The following is a 13,168-nucleotide window of genomic DNA, read 5'->3' on the forward strand; positions in this document are numbered from 1 at the left end:
AACTCGCAATCTTCAATTCCATGTTCATCGTTCATCATCACTAACAAGTTGAAACATCTGTATACAGAAAGGAGAGCACAGGTTATAACGATAATATATATTTTTTAATGACACCTGCAATTTTATTAAATTGATTATGAGCTGGATTTTATTACCGATTCAGTTTCTATTTTTAGCAAGTTCGTTGATGTTCTTGTAGTTTCGAGGTCGAGCCGATACAACAATAAACAAATGCGAAACTGATGTCTTGGCTAAAATGATATTCTGCTAAAATCAGATGGCAAAACCCAACGAGAAATATTATCAAAGAAAACACTGGCACAGAAAAACATATCTGTTTCTCTATGTATATGTATATATATGTGTGTGTGTGTGTGTGTGTGTGTGTGTGTGTGTGTGTGTGTGTGTGTGTGTGTGCCGCGTATGTGCGTGTCTTAATATTTTTGTTTTTGTCTATGAGACTGATCGTTTTACCATCTGATTTGAACAAGTCAGTAAAGATAAACAAGTTGTTAATTTCGTATTTGTTCACACACGCACGGACACACACACACACACACACACACACACACACACATATATATATATATATATATCTGTGGTGCGTGTCGCAATCTGCAAAGTGGTAGGATCTTGTAAGACTGATAGAGTTCAGAAAGGCACATCTTGTGATAATGAGGTCTAATTAGTGCCTGTGCTTAGACCTTAGATGTTGCTATGGGACTCTATGTTGTGGCTCCGTTTTGAAGATGGTGTTATGCAGAGTCCATGGTATGAGCAGAACTCTAGTAGGTGCTGGCTATTTTTATTTATCTTCCCTACACCAAAATGGCCGAGGGATAAAGGTCAGTTAACATGGCAGGATCCTACACGGACATTGAAGTCACCCAGATTGATTAGGTATTCATCATTTGGCATGCTTCTGACCAGCAAATCCAGTTGGTTGTAGAAGTCTTTTGCATCTGGAATAGATGCAATGGTTAAGGCATGTGCGCAGATAATACATAGACTACCATGGTTGGTGTTAAGCTGTAGTTTAGTTAACCTTTCTGTGCTGTTAGTTAGTGGGATGATGGATTTGAGGAGGGTATTTTTCACTGCAAAACGAACACCATGCACACGGTTTTGGTCAAGTGCTTTTCCCTGCCAGAAGAAAGTATAGCGGTTTTCTTTGGAGCTATCACTGTCAGCAAGCCTTGTCTCTTGCAGAGTGGCAATGTCAATGTTTAATCTATGGGCCTCATTGTTTATTATTGCAGTTTTTCAAGCACCAACAGTGTTTTGGATTTCGACGTGGTCCGAACATTCCAGGTTCGTAGTTGTAGAGAGATGTGTTGGTTTTTTCATGATTTTCCTGCCTGGTGAAAAACTAGGGCAGTTAACTTTTCATAGGGGATACCACTATCTTCACGCACCCGATGAGGAAGGCTGACCATGGCGGGACAACACCCTAATGGCTGTGGGCTGCCCAGTTTAAGGCGAGCGGTAACTGTTCAGTGAGGTTGGAAAACCTCTCCCACCGACGGAAGTAGCCCCTGGCATCAAGCTGTACGCCAATTAAGCTCAACTTAATTACCACACTTTGGCATGCTGTAAGACCAAACTACGACCAAAAAAGATACACCGAGCAATACCAAAAGCAAAATTAAACAACGCTGAAATGAGAAAGGAGAGAAAGATGAAAGCGTTCAGCACACTGTTGAACGATGCCCTTGCTGCCCCCCTCCAGAGAAAGACATCAACAAGAGGTGGACCTGGCCTTGCGACACCATCTATACGCGCTGTTAAAGCATTTGAAAAAAGCCAAGCCTGCCAAACTCCTCCCAGTCATCCAGGCTAACCGATCAGCCTTCCTAACACATGAGCAACACCCATTTGCCAATTCCCTAACCCTAGCCCTAACCCTAACCCCCATTTGCCAATTCCCTTCATGTAGCAAGATCAAATGTTCACAAACTTGCCAGCCTATGCGCAAACGACTACTGGCTCAGGCTTAGTGGGTAAATCCAATCAGCCTCGGATACTGGAAACAACAAAGACATGTACCATGCATATAGAAAGTTCTCAGCTCAACCAAAAGCAAAAATGTCCTTTTAAAATCACCGAACGGAGAGATGATCACAGATACTGGGAAGCAAATGAAACGCTACACTGAGCTGTATGGCGGTCAGATCATATTCCCAGCACATATCATCCAGGAGACCAAACCCCGTCCAACTGTGTACGTCCTGGATGCCGAGCCCACACTAACAGAGACCAACAAAACAATCAATACACTGAATCCAGGCAAAGCTACAGGCAGTGATGATACAATTCTATACTTAATGAAGTTATGAAAAACATCCCTGATACACTCACTACACCAACTTCTCATTGAGTGTTGGAGAGAGGCATCAGACATCCAAGATATGCGGGATTCCAAGATCATCACCTTACACAAAAATAAGATTGATCAGAGCGATTGCAATAATGAGTGTGGTAGATAAAGTCTTCACACTTGTGCTACTTGGCCACCTGTCACCACTTGCAGAAAGAGTATACCCAGAATCCCAGTGTGGTTTCAGGCCCGAGATATCAACAGTGGACATGATCTTCTCAATCCGTCAACTGTAGAAAAAATGCAGAGCAGCAGGAGCCACTATACACCACCTTCATCGACCTTACAAAAGCGTTCGGTCTAGTGAGTCGAGGTGGACTGTTTCAAGTCTATCGTAAGATAGGCTGCCGACCTAAACTGCTAACTCTCCTAAAATCCTTCCATACAAACACACAAGCTACAATCCAGCACGACGGAAATCTATGTTCATCTTTTGACATTAAGAGTGGTGTCTAGCAGAGTTGCGTCTTTGATCGCACACTATTAGGGATATTCTTCTCCCTACTCTTGGAGAAAGCTCTTGGCTTATCAACAGAAGGTGTTCACATGCATATCCGTGTAGATGGTGGGCTCTTTAACCTCAGTCGCCTTAAGGCTAAAACAAAGACCTCAAACCTCACTGTCCGTGACATGCTGTTTGCAGAGGATGCCACAATCACTGCAAGCTCTTCTCAATAGGTTTTTCCAAGCCTGTACAAATTTTGGACTCATCATCAGTATCAATAAAACTAATATCCTTATGCAGGGCCAGGGAGATGCATCCCCAATTATCACCATTGATGACACCCCGCTAGAAGTAGTCCAGAGCTTCTAGTATGTTCATTCGACCATTACAGCCAACACCTCACTGGATCTGGAACAAGAAAGACGTATTGGGAAAGCTGCATCTACCCTTTCTCAGCTCACAATACATGTTTGCGGCAACTCTAAGTTTAACATTAAAACCAAGGCTGCTGTACACAAGGCTTGCATTATTAGCACCCTTCTTTATGGTAGAGAATCTTGGCCTACTTCTGCAAAGCACGAACAAACGCTGAATGCCTTCCAGCTGGAAGGAGAGGGTCACCAACAACGTTATACTCTCTCGCTTCAATCTGCCAATGATGTACACACTCCTGAAACAGCGCCGGCTCCGCTGACTGGGGCACACTACCAGAATGAAAAATGGCAGATTGCCAAAAGACATACTCTTCGGCGAACTAATTTCAGGCAATAGAAAAATAGGCAGACCCCAGTTGCGCGACAAGGACATCCGTAAACGTGATCTCAAAACTGGGAAGAATTTGACCAAGACTGTGACCTATGTCGCTCCACCACCAGGTCCAAATTGGAGCATGGGGAGAGGGAGTTTAGAAACAACTAAGAACTCAGATGCCAACGAAGGAGGCAAGAAATACCACCAAATGAGCCTACCTTCAAATGAGCCTATGCCGCTCAAAGATAGCTGTAGCCCAACCTAGTGCGCAATTGGATATGGTTGCTCCACAGCTGCCAGCCATCATAATCTCTCTCTCACACACACACACACACACACACACACACACACACACACACATACACACATACACACACACACACACACACACACACACTTGCGTGTGAGTGTGGGTGTGTGTTTGTGTGTATGTATGTATACTAGCTGGAGACCCGACGTACCCTGAGATTGAATGAGGATCAACGAATATTCCCCACCATACATTTATTGTTATCGAAATCGGTGAAATAGCAGATTTCTCAATCAAATAGATTGATTGCCTGCTCTAGTTATGGACCAACTGCGGTTAACCGAGAGGAAACTCCACATAACTCCCGACAGTTACTTAGTCCATAATACATTGAATCTACATTGCCCTGTAGAGAACCTACTGTTTATTTTATAAAATTATTTTATACTAGCAAAAGTACCCGTCGTTGACTGGGTTCAAAAACAGCCTACAGAAAATAGACTCTGATTTATTAAATTATGATAGGTTATGAAAAGGAAGGGTTGTAAAGAGATAGCTTCGAATTTGGGGGTATCAAACTAAAGCAAAATATGATGAAAGTAAAAATAAAATAGATAAATCCCATAATTAATTATACCATACCTGTTCACACTGAAACACTTATCACAATATTCTGTCGATCTATATTAAAAAACCTTGTTAAACTTTGTGACATATTTCCATTCTATGGAGGTCAGGCGCGAATGAACACCTCATAATTTTATTATACCATATTTCTTCAAACTGAAACATAATTATCAAAGTATACTTACGCAGATACGTATGAAAAGTTTTTATTAAAATTTGTGCCTATTTCCATTCTATGGAGGCCGGGCGCGAACGCAGACCCCACAATTTTATTATACCATCCCTATTTAAGTTAAAACATACTTATCAAAGTATTCTTATGTACATCTATATAAAAAACACTTGTAAACGGTTTTTTCATTTTTTAATTTTTGATTTCCATACTTTGTGGACCAGGCGCGTACACAGACCCCACAATTTTAATGAATCATCATTATGCCAAATCAAACATACCCATTCCTGTGTCTCTATACATCTTCTATTATTATATGTGATCAGTTTTCTATAATAGTCAACCATATAGGAGCCTATTCGTGACCAGACACACACACAGACGTTCAGCTTTATACTATAGATATAATGGCTTGCATTAAGGATTAAAATGAAAAATTCAAGAGTAATGGTTAAGTTGTGCTTTAAACAGAAACATTAATTTCAAACACGTCCCCGTCATATCAAAGAATGTACTATTGGTTTTATATGACATATCTTCTTGCTTGTGCAATGGTAAAACTTCTTAAATGCATTTGTGATGTTAGGCTTTATAAAGTCTTAACTTTGTTCAAATCGGTCTATTCCTTCTTTAATCGGATCTTCGATTATCGATTTTTTATTCTTATCCGAGGCATTCCGATACAAAATCCATCAAACAACACTCCCAGATACATTAAGTACATTTGTGTGAAATTTCAGGCGTTTCTGAGTCTATAAACAACGACCTCACACAGGAGCAAACAGACAAATGCCTTTTATGTAAAAGTAGATATTTACTACTTGGAATAGTATTTGAATATATAAAGGAATAGCACAAAGTTCTTTTTAGAAAGCTCAATAGCGCAATACTAGAGCTATAAACATTTCTTATAATTCCTCGCTTTTCAAGTAATAAGCACTAATTTTTTGTTCATTATAAAATGTTAGATTTTATTTGCAACACTTTGTTTATAGGTCCTGGATATGACCTTAAACTATATCCAGTGGTGAGGCCCCACCTTGCGGGCTTTGGGGAGTGTGAAGCCACCCTTTAATTGCCATTACTCCCAGGTCCACTCTGACCCGGAGTGGTAGTACCTGTTAGGGTCCCAACTATGGGTTAAATACAAACCGACTTGAAAGCAACAAATATATTCTATTAAAAAAAATTTCTTCCGAATCTTTGGATTTGGCATTAAATAACCTGAAAAGGGTTGATATGCCGTAAAACAAAAACAACCAACCAACTTTGTTTATGAAGGAGACCTGTCAATTAAGCTGCTGAGAACTTTGAAAAATTGATTTTTGTATGTATGTTTGTGCATATGTAACTATATATATATATATATATATATATATATATATATATATATATATATATATATATATATATATATAGTCTTTGAAGTTTTTAACCTTTAAAACTATACAAAAAAAATATTTTTTATCATTCGTTAGAAAACCATCTAGTCAGTAAGTCATTTAATCCTTGCAATCACTGCATCAACTCGCTCTCGAATTTACTATAGTACTAATAATTTATTTTTTTAAGGGATCATCAGTTGTTTACCATGAAACACTTTTTCGGGGATTTAAAAACAAAACAGTATATTACATCATAGCTCCCCAGCAGTGTTGATCAAACACCACCTCCCCTAATCTTAGGAAGAAGACATGTTACAAACATTTGATCCAATTTCGTATTCTTAATTGCAATTACTAACCTTGTCATGCTATAAAAATGAATTTCTTACCTGTGTGATTCATCAATTTCCAAATTAAAAATGGATAAATTTTTTAATTTATCAGTCTTGTAATTATAAGATTAGCATTAATCCATTTAACTACTTATCACCCCCACTATGATTAGTATTTTGTATATTTACATTCTTATTTATTTAAAATTAAATATATAAAGGTTAAAAATATTTATACATATATACATTTTTTTTTAATAAATTCATATGTAATTATGAATACATTTTATACATTGCTAATATAGATAAACGATAAAGCAGAGGCAGGCTTGCAACGTCCCTTCTGTGGGAAAGAGGTTGCAGGGAAGAGAAAAAGGCATCCCTCACTAAGCTACAATGTCTATTTTGAACTATATCAAGGCAGGATATAGCTGCTTCGAGCAGTTCCTTCCCAGATGTGGCAACAGTACTCCATCATTGGCCGTACCTGGCTTTTATACGGGTAGAGAATTGCATCAGGAGTGAGATATTTACTGGAGCGGTAGAAGGATCCTACTATTTTTCCAGCGACCTTATTATTTTTTACGTCCAAAAATGGGGCGATTTCCTTAGAAACAAGATCTTCAAGGGGAAGACGCTTAGTTAATCGTATTATCGTTTAAAACATCAACAACAAATCTACATATATGTATATATGCATATATGCTGTTCACTCAGCTCACTGTTGGTTTGATCTGGAAATGGATTGAGCAATCCACGTTTCATCCATTGGTACACACATATTAGCGCAAACTTTTTGTATTGAAATAACGTCCTTAATCCTCGACACGTTGTTGTCTTTGATTGATAATTGAATCCAACTTTCTCGTTGACAAATGTGCTTGCAAAATGCTGAACACGCTGCGTTCTGATATCTTCAACACTTTTTGTAATATCACACAGCTTCAATTTATGATGAGATCATTTTTTTACTCACGTTCAACCCTAGCAAGGCATATCTCCTCTTAGACGTAAGGGACTACTATTTGGGACCATGACTAAGAAAGATTATCAGGATGCTGATTTACGCTACATTAGGTGTATAAGAATTTTTGTAGGAATTCTTGACACCCCTAACACGAAACTGCGAATAAAATATAAAAAACTCGTAATTACTCTTTTAAAGGTGGGTTGTTTATTTTCTTTATGGATTATACTTCCAAAATAAACTATTAAAGTTGTATAAAAAGCAATAGAAATATGTTTTTTAAATAGTAATGAAATTAATTGAATGTTACGAGTTCAGTATTTTTCAATTTTTAAACTTTAAAAATCTATCAAAATGTTTCTATTGATTCTATTTTTACGATATTTTCAGGGTCAATGTGAAGTGTTATGCTCTTTCCAATAAACCGAATATAATATTTTAGACAAATGTTTTTTTTTAAATTCACGCCCCCCCCATTTTCAAATGTCTATTAAAAAGTAAATAACTAATTTATGTACCAAAGTTTTATATATCATAAATTGAAGATAAAAGATCAATAAATAATATATTCAAATTTAAAAACAAAAAAATCTAGTGTTTTTTAGAAATTTACCTGTAAGGTCCGAAGTTTAAAAGCTTTTTAAAAAAAAAAACCCACGTTGTTTGTTTTTGTGTTTTTTTTTTGTTTTTTTTTTTAATGAAACCTTGGTCCTTGCTCCTTTAATTGAAAAAAAAATTAGGGCTTGAATGACATTTTTTGAGGAGTTATAAGCTTCGAAAGATGGCGGGTGGAATTATTCAATAGTTTTCATGAAATTTCTGACACTGCTAACGCTACATGTGTTCTTCTGCACTTCAGCACAGTCAAGGAAGCAGGCAGTGGGAAACAAATTCTTAAGTCTAGCTGTTGGAGGGAAGAAATTATTAGAGTAGAAAGTTTTCTGGCATTTAGTGATCTCAACTATAAAGGGGTGTGATTTTGTTGCTAAGTGTGTTCGTCGTTAAGGGGGCACAAGTGGAACGAGTTCATCAGAGCACATTCCATTAAAATCTTTATAAAATAGACAACATTGCAGTGATGGGACAGGGGTTGGAACTTAATGGACAAAGTGTGACTTATTAGATTGAAAATTTTTTTTTTTTGGACCCTATCCAAGAAAGAGAGGCTAGTGGTCGATGCATCAACCCAGATATAGCAACTATACTCCATTAATAGGCGAATGGTGGCTTTGTAAAGGTACAGGATACTTTAAAAATAAATAAATAAATAAATAAATAAATAAAAATATTATTTTTTACGTCCAAATATGGGCGATTTCCTTAGAAACAAAATCTTCAAGGGGAAGACGCTAAGTTAACCGTATTATCGTTTAAAACATCAACAACAAACCTACGTATATATATATATATATATATATATATATATATATATATATATATATATATATATAACATAAAGATAAGTGTCAAGTTTTAAGTTGGAAATCAGAAGATTCAGGAATATCATTTTACTCAACACTGATCGCCTTGAATGAAACGGACAGGGATGTATTTTTTGAGGATGTGGTTAAGTTACCTGTTTGCAATTTGTAAAATATATGCGTGTATATTTGTAAGTATGCGTGGCCGACTTTATAAAATCTTCGTGTGTAAAGGATGTAGAGAAGTAATTTTATACGTAGGAATAACAAGGCGATACTTAATGCATTTTGATTCGTGTCAGAAACAGAAATTTATGGATGTTTGTGAAAAGAGATTTTATCATCACGGTGTACAAGATCGACGCCATGGACACACACATTTATCTGCACCTACGATCTAATCTCCACATATGTATATATATATATATATATGTATATATATATACTATGATAACTATTAAATATCTACAGACACTAGTGTTTCGTCCTTTCAGAAATCATTAGTGCAGGGTGTCACGATAAATACATAAACACACACACACACACACACACACACACACACACACAAACACACACACACACACAGACACACACACAAACACACACACACACACATATATACATATATATATGTGTGTGTGTGTGTGTGTGTGTGTGTGTGTGTGTGTGTGTGTGTGTGTGTATTTATCGTGACACCCTGCACTAATGATTTCCGAAAGGATGAGGATGAAACACTAGTATCTGTAGATATTTAATAATAATTATAGCATATATATATATATATATATATATATATATATATATATATATATATATATATATGTATATGTATATTCGAGGTTCCTTCAATAAGTTTCCAAACTTTTTGCGTATTGGAGTTTGGCGTTTTATTGATAGTACACACGTGAAAATCTAGCCACCTTCAAAGTAATCTCCTCCGACTGCAATCCACTTGTTTACTGTTCCAACAAACTTCTGGAAGGCTCCATGAAAATCCTCTTGTCACAGGCTTATTCATCTCCTCAATTTTCTCATAACAATAGGCTCTTAGGCTTCCTTTGGGCTTAGGGAATAAGCAAAATCACAGGGGGCAAGGTCTGGACAGTAGGGAGGGTGAGAAACTGCCTTGATGCCCATCTTGGTAAAATAGTCTGTGACAATGATGGAGTTGTAGACTGGTGTATTCGCGTAAATTGTCTGCATTTTCAATTTTTCGCGAATAATTGTGTGTACAGTTCCCACACTGACATCAAACTGTGCTCTTATTGTCTCTATAGACACATGACGGTCCTTATGCATTAAATTCTTTATTAGAGGTAATCAATTCTGGTGTTCTGACTTCCTTACTCCTCCAACACCTCTCATCATCCTTCACAGACTCCTTGCCTTCCTATAATCTTTTATGCCTCTCAAAAACTGATGCTCGATTCATGCAAGATGGATCGAAAGCATTCCATACTTTTTCTGTTGCATTTTTCTAAGTTTAAAAAAAAATTATATTGCATATCGTTCTTCTAAAGTGTCCTCACGTCCAGATTGCATTTTGGAAATTCACTAACTCTGACAATCAGGCTTTAGCAGGATGTATTCCAATTCCTGCTGTACCTGTTCATTTGAACCTGAAATCATAAAAATTGGTCAGTCATCTTATAAGATGTATAGCAATAATATACTGAAATTTCAATAGTCTACAGCAATTCTAAATGCGTGCACAAAAAAGTCTGGAAACTTATTGAAGGCACCATATATATATATATATATATATATATATATATATATATATATATATATATATATATATATATATATATATATATAATTGTCTGACTGCTTGATTAAATGACTATGGGAGTGGGGATTGACGATATTGAATTGTAGGATATAGTGTGTAAGTATTTCTCATCAATCCCCACTCCTTTTCCCTAACACCCGAATGACTTTCTTCTTTTGTTCTAATACCGTACCTAATGGTTTCCTACTCTGATTAATCCATTTCCCTTCCCTTCTTTCTACTTCTCCCAAATAAGACAAACAACGACAGTAAGATAATCACTTCTAGGTTAGCTACAGACCTGACTAGTTCGTCTCGTTTAAACCCTGACGATACACACCCTCGCCGGTTTCTTTGTTCTAATAAAAAAAATTACATTACATTTTCAAATAAACATAAACTGCTGAATCAAGGAGATGAAATATGTAAAAACTGTAGGCACTTTAAAAATGCTTACTCTGGAGAATATGGTAATAACCCAGTTAATTTGCTTTAGCACTCGAGAAAGAAACTAATATATTTTTCAATGAATTAAAACATCCCCGACTAAACATAATATTAATTAAGTTCCGAAATAAGAGTAGTTGAATTTGAAGTAGGAAGATGAACTATAAAATTTACTAATTCAATAGGACTAAATTATAGTTCGTAATAAAATACTAGTGAACAAATGCGTTATTAATATCTTATTTCCACTTATTTAATACACGGGTGAATCAAAACAACAAAAGATTTCAAATTTTTATTGTGATATAGTTCTGTCGTTGTATCCTTTGTCACATGCTAATGTAATTGAGTCTATATATATATATATATATATATATATATATATATATATATATAGACATGCATATACATATGTATATGCATATACGTACATATAGATACATAGAAATGCATATATATGAATATATATGTATCTATCTCTCTCTCTCTCTTTCTGTATATATATATATATATATATATATATATATATATATATATATATATATATATATATATATATATATATATTGCTTTAAACAAAATGACCAGCAAACCCCGAGGGGACCCTTTTATCAACAGACTCATCAGGAGTTAATCGTTGATCATAAAATACATCTATATTTTTATAAAGTAATAGGGTTCGTGTGTTTCTGTCTGTGTGTACAGCTCTCCATCATCAACGAAATATAAAGGAGGTAAGAGGGTAGATCTCTCCTGGTAGAGAAACATTAGAACCCATTTTAGGATGTTTCTGTTATAGGAGACATAAGAATCCATGCCTAATTTCTTTATATACTAGTCTACAAACCACCCCCATATCGAATGACTTATGCTCATTTGCATATCACATTATATTAAATCTCTTTAACTAATTACCTCGACCTTATTACATATTGGAAATATTCTAATCATTTCAACTGTACTATTTACAAAATCTATTTAACATTTAATTATTTAATATATTTTCATTTAATTTTATATTCGATTTATTTCACTTTACGTATATTATCAAAACAATTCATTGGCGAGGAAAGCTTTATGTTTTGGGATTGTATTGAAAATGTAATGGAAATTTCAATTTCGTTCCGTTTTAATCTTTTATATTTTACTTGCCAATATAATTGAAAGAATACAATTCAACTATCGTAATTTTATATAAATAAACAAAAACAAATATTTTAAAATAAAACTTTATTAAAAAAGAAATAATTTTATTTTTAAATGAAAAAAATCAATTTAGTAAAATAATTGTATTAAACACCCCCAGCCTTGTCAGCAAACCTGTAAACCTATAAAAGTTAACATTTCGAATGTAAACAGTGATTTTTCGATTTTGTTAGCGCTTGCCGCAATTAAAGACAATTAAAACGGAACTAACTTTATTTCCATTCTATTTTTTTAAACAACCCCCAAAACATAACGCTCTCTTCCAGTTATAGCCAATGTTTTTTTAATTAAATAAAACAGGTCAAAATAAACAGATAAGCGCATTTTCTTTTACATTTTTCTTACAACCATTGTCATTTAACCAACTGCAGGATATCGTTACTTTTGTGGGGTTGTTTTGAAAATGGCACGGAGATTATAATTTCGTTCCAATTTAATCTTTCTGGTCGAGCCTATTTCGAAAGCCTGTCTTATCATAGATTTGAACTACAAATAATTTATTACATTTTGATTATTACTATCTTAAGACTTAAAGCTTATATTTATTTCATTTTTCTATTTATATATTGAATTAGTTATTTCCAGTCTTATTTAAACTTAGCGCTTTCTTTAAACCGGATGAACCTTTTATAAAAATACTAGCAAAGATACCCGTGCTTCGCACGGAGCTTTGTTGCGCACTCGGGTACCAAAATCTGTGGGCACCTTTCCAGTAAGTTGATGTTGTAAGAGCAACGATTGCATAAGGTGATTAACATTTTAACTACCTCTTGTAGTGACTGAAATTCAATCAGGAACTTCACAAAACATTTTCATCAAAAAGGAAGGTTACTTGATGTTACATAGTAAATTTTTCATTGAAGTAATTTTCAACTCTTGCTTAAATTTTATCTTGCACATTCAATACTAAAAACTTACCACAATCAGATCATGTCAGTTTTTCCTCATATCCATTTCTCGAACTTTTCACTGAAGAGCCTCAGGGTAAACTACATTTCTGCTGCTTTGATTTGGAGCC

The sequence above is a fragment of the Euprymna scolopes genome, chromosome 23 (assembly GCF_053919585.1).
Source record: "Euprymna scolopes isolate OS-2025 chromosome 23, ASM5391958v1, whole genome shotgun sequence".
NCBI lineage: Eukaryota > Metazoa > Mollusca > Cephalopoda > Sepiida > Sepiolidae > Euprymna > Euprymna scolopes.